The sequence below is a fragment of the Cryptomeria japonica genome, chromosome 3, assembly GCF_030272615.1.
Source record: "Cryptomeria japonica chromosome 3, Sugi_1.0, whole genome shotgun sequence".
In the NCBI taxonomy this organism is placed as follows: domain Eukaryota; kingdom Viridiplantae; phylum Streptophyta; class Pinopsida; order Cupressales; family Cupressaceae; genus Cryptomeria; species Cryptomeria japonica.
Window position 1 is genome coordinate 632140286 of NC_081407.1, and position 5799 is coordinate 632146084.

Below are 5799 nucleotides of genomic sequence, written 5' to 3' on the forward strand. Positions count from 1 at the left end.
AGTGCAATTATCTAACCATATTAAGTGTCGGTTGTATCATATGTTCCTTTCCCTTAAACTATCATAGAAAACTTTAAAGCATCCTTGTACAAACTTTGATGAATGAGTATGATCATCACTTATGTAGAAGTGATACTCTCTTACAACCTTTCTATCCTCCTCTGTGCTATCATCTGCATGCATGAATGCTATGTTTACAAAAATAGAAACTTGTGTAGAGTGATAATACATGGATTGCACTTCATTTTGAGGTTGTAGTGTATAATTTTCAGCGAAATCAACGATAGAGACAATGGTACCAAGAGAAATGTGTCCTTACATAACTTGAATTGTTCATCTAACCATCGAGCTCTATGTGTATGCATTATGTACTCATAAACTAGTTTCTCTTGAAACATTTTCATAAATTGAGCTACACATATATCATCTTTCACTAGCTCACATCTCTTCAAATCTTTTCCATCTTTAACTCCATATGTATCTGTCTTGTACTTTATGAAAGAAACTACTTTCGTACCAATTTCATGTGTGCTCTCCAAATGTACGCATCCTGGTAAACATTGCAAACCACCACATATAGCACAAGAACCTTCCAAACAAGGCATCTTATAATAAATGCAACCATCATGTCTATTACATAACACACTTGAAATAAATTTTCTTACCGAATTAGGAGGTGCTTGTATGTTACATTCGTGCAAAACATCGTTAGTGTGCAAAGTAGAACAAATATGATGAAAAATATCATAATACATGGAAAATTCAATATGCATCATACAACAACAAGTGGTACGTACATGATTAATCTTAATATAAAAAGGTTTTGCCATTTCAAAAAATCTTTGAGAAATTCTTATTTGAGGAAACTTTTGAAGGAATCTTTCATAAAATTTAGTTTGAGTCATATCCAAATAGTGTTTGGCATGTGGCTCACGATTTGTAGACCCAATTCTCCTTCTAACAACATCTCTTTGGTTGGGCGAAACTCTTGTGTTGTCATGCCAAAAATTTTCAATTAATGTTTTTAGTGCATCAACAACAACCTTGCCTTTGCATGGTAGTCTACCCGAGAATGCCCAAAGAGAATTATTGTTAGGTTCCTCTATTTTTCCCTGCCTCTTTAATGCTTTACTTAATGTTGTTCTACTAACATTTAATGACTTACTTGTTTTGCCTATCAAACGATCTTTTTTTATTTTCTTTCTCATTATGGTTGATGTAATGACACGTCGAGTAGCATTAGAATCTTTAGTATGTGATTTTGAACCAATAGCTTGATATGCATCAAATATATTTCTCACAATAGTTCTTTCACTATTACTTTCAGATGATCTTAGGCCTAGAATTTTCATGGTCTCTCTAAAATTCAAATTTTTAATCATTTGAACAATTAATTGACATCTTGCAGTTTGATTTAAGTTTTTAAAATAGTTTTGCCATATTCTTTTAACCATTCTCCTACAAGTTTGTTCATTCATTTTATCGGGCATTGGCTTCAATATATTCTCATCATTGTTAATTAGATACTTTGGTTTCCTACGCATGATTCTAGGAGGTGTTAACATCGGTGCATTGTGTACATTCAATTCATCAAGTAGAGAAGGTGTAATATGTTCATCATTTAATTGATTATTCAATGCGGTATCTTCTTCAATTGCATTAGGTTCATATGGTAAATCAAATGTCTCTTCTTCAATTGCATTAGGTGCATTATATTCATTTGGTAAATCGAATTAAGATGTTGAGAATGACATACCTTCTTCTCCCATTGTTCTTATGTCATGCAATTTCTTCATACACTGCCTTTGTCTTTCCTATTGAGCCTCTCGTTGTTCTATCGTTCCTCGCTTGTTCTTTCCCATGGTTGATATCGGTTGTCCTAAATAGAATCATATTACATATATATGTAAACAAAAGTTTATAAACAAACAAATAACCATAATATATGCATCTTATCAATATTTTTTGGAATCAAACTATTAAAAAATCACAATACTATTGACAAAAACTAATAATAACAACAATTCAATCATTTGAAATCATGCAAAAACAAAAAATTCACTTACTTCTATGTATAAAACAATGATAGAAGTGCAAACATAGTTCCAGTGGGACTTTCAAAGACCTCAAAAACTTCTTTTGAGGCCGTTGAGGCTCTTGGGCAACTAAAACTATGTCTATGTACTGCGTACGAGCTACATTAATAATTGCGTACGTGCTGTTAGTCCATAAAATGTTGGCAAGCCCAACAATATTCTTTTTCCCATTCTGGACTAATAAGTAGCACATATGCGCTCCAAAGCCTAAAAAATATTATCGCAGGGTAGCGAATAATGGGCTTAGTACTCTGTACGCACTTACAAGTAATAAGTACCGCGTACGTGCTCCTTTGCCTAAAAAAAGTTATGGTAGGGCAGTGAACTAATAGTTTCAGTACCCCGTATGCACTATTGGTAGTAGAAAAGATGTGAATGAAAAGGGAGAGAGAGAGAGAGAGAGAGAGAGAGAGAGAGAGAGAGAGAGAGAGAGAGAGAGAGAGAGAGAGAGAGAGGGAGAGTAGGGGGAGGGAGAGAAGAGGGGGGAGGGTGGGAGAGAAGGGGTGTGGAGGAAGGGAGAGGGAGAGTAGGGGGAGGGAGGGAGAGGGAGAGTAGGGAGCGAGAGGGAGAGAGAGGGAGAGGGAGAGGGAGAGAGAGAGAGGGAGAGAGAGGGAGAGAGAGAGAGAGAGAGAGAGAGAGAGAGAGAGAGAGAGGGAGAGAGGGAGAGAGGTAGAGGGAGGGAGAGAGGGAGAGAAGAGGGGGGAGGGTGGGAGAGAAGAAGGGGTATGGAGGAAGGGAGAGGGAGAGTAGGGTGGAGGGAGAGAGGAGGGAAGGAGGGAGAGAGGTAGAGGGAGGGAGAGAGGGAGAGAAGAGGGTGGGAGAGAAGAAGGGGTAGGGAGAGAGAGAGAGAGAGAGAGAGAGAGAGAGAGAGAGAGAGAGAGAGAGGACACCATATGACTGATCTCTATTGTGACTATAGGAATTACAAAAGAAGAGAAAGAGGGAGGGAGAGAAGAAGAGAAAGAGGGATGGGGTATGGAGGAAGGGAGAAGGGGAGAGAGGGAGGGAGAGAGAGAGGGATGGGGTATGGAGGAAGGGAGAAGGAGGGAGAGAGAGAGAGAGAGAGAGAGAGAGACGAGAGAGAGAGAGAGAAAATCTAGGACACAATATGACCCTTAGAACACAATATGATCCCTAACAACATCTAAGGGGTCATAGGGTGTCCTAAGGGGTCATATGACACTATATTATCCCTTAGCACACCATAGGAACTATACCAACACCAAATGACCTCTTAGGAAACCCTTTAGAACACCATATGGTGTTGTTATGGGTTATTGGTGTCCCGAGGGGTCATATGACATCCTATGACCCCTTAGGACACCATATGGTGTTGTATGGGTCGTATGGTGTCTTAAGGGGTCACAAGACACCATATGACCTCTTAGGAAACAATACGACCTCTAATAACACCTAAGGGGTCATATGGTGGGCTAATAAAATGACATATTAAATTTAAAGTTATGAATAGAACATCATACAACGAGACTCCAAGTGAACAAACAATGAGGCTTCACTAAAAAACAAGTGTAAGAGCTTGACCTAATCCTAAGAGTACTGCCTAAGTTCTAAAACATATGATGCTATTAAATTTGCAAGGTTATAAGATTGATCTCGATTGTGACTATAGGAATTACACACTTGATTTCTTTCATGGGTATGTACCATTCCAAGCTGTTTGACAAGTGATGATCATCATATACTACCACTGCCATGCATACAACAAACTTTAATTTCTTTAGGTGATAGGCATTGTGTAACAACATGGGAACTCTCGCATACCCACCACTATCATTCTCCAGGACACCATCTATGTTACTCTCCCTCTTTCTCTTCCTACCTATTGTTTCCTTCTGAAAAACATATTGCAGGTACTCTTACTCATCATGTTGCTTTGTTGACACTATTTTCCACATATGTTCTGCTCATTAAAACCACATTCGAGAAGAATATTACTGTAGGTTTCCTTGTTTGTCATGGTAATACACCCGTGGTTCAATTTCAAACCCTATTCCTCCTATTCAATATACACACACAAATCCATCAGTCAACGAGACTCCAAGTGAACAAACAATGAGGCTTTTCTAAAAAGAAAGTGTAAGAGCTTGACCTAACCTAAGAGTACTACCTATGTTCTAAATATATGATGCTATTAAATTTGCAAGGTTATAAGACTGATCTCGATTGTGACTATAGGAATTACACACTTTATTTCTTTCATGGGTATGTACCGTTCCAAGCTATTTGACAAGTGATGATCATCATATACTACCACTACCATGCATACAACAAACTTGAATTTCTTTAGGTGACTGGCATTGTGTAACAACATGGGAACTCTCACATACCCACCACTATCATTCTACAGGACATCATCTATGTTACTCTCCCTCTTTCTCTTCCTACCTATTGTTTCCTTCTAAAAAACATATTTTAGGTACTCTGACTCATCATGTTGCTTTGTTGACACTATTTTCCACATCTGCTCAGCTCATTTAAAAATACACTCAAGAAGAATATTGCTGCAGGTTTCCTTGTTTGTCATGGTAATACACCCGTGGTTCAATTTCAGACCTTATTCCTCCTATTCAATATACACACACAAATCCATTGGTCAATTTTCTTAGGAGAGCACACATGATAAAAATCAAAGAGGAAGTTGCAGACAAGAAATAAATTCACTTACTTCTATAGAAGTGTAGACATAGTTGCAGTGGGGTATGGAGGGAGGGAGAGAGAGAAGAAGAGAAAGAGGGATGGGTATGGAGGAAGGGAGAAGGGGAGAGAGTGAGAGAGAGAGGGATGGGGTATGGAGGAAGGGATAAGGGGAGAGAGGGAGGGATGGGGTATGGATGAAGGGAGAAGGGGAGAGAGTGAGTGAGAGAGAGAGATGGGGTATGGAGGAAGGAGAGAGAGAGAGAGAGAGAGAGAGAGAGAGAGAGAGAGAGAGAGAGAGAGAGAGAGAGAGAGAGAGAGAGGCACCTTGTATGCGTTTGAGAGGTGGAGACAATACACTTACATGTGTATATATGTTTAATATATTATATATATACATATATATATATATAAATATTATATATTATATATTATATGTATATACACATATATATATATATAAATATTATATATTATATATTATATGTATATACACATATTATATACAATATCATATTATACACATATTATATATTACATATATTATATGTATATACACATATTATATATAGAATATCATATTATACAATAGCGCGTACGCGCTGTTTATAGTAAAAAGAGTGTGTACGCGCTGCTTACACCATAAGTACCCCGTAGGCGCTTTTGACTGTTTAGGCTTGGAAATAGGCATGGATGACAAAGCTACAGTTTGGAAGTTTGATTTCCCTCAATTTCTCTCATTTTTGATGTGTTTTATTTTATCAACTTGGTTTATCGACTTTGTCATCATCAGGTTTACACTTCATCAAGTGGGTATTTCTAAAATTGCCACCATATTTTCACCCATCTTCTGAGCTTTCTAACCATATAATTTTTTTTCAATTTGAACAACAATAACATATTATTATTGAATTTCTTTTACCAGTGTCTCCATAGTTCTCACAGACATAGGTGCACCATTTTTTGAATAACTTTTGATATACTTATCCAAATTTAAAAAACTTTATATATTATTTTAGTGCAATTGATTCTTTATAATAAAAAAATA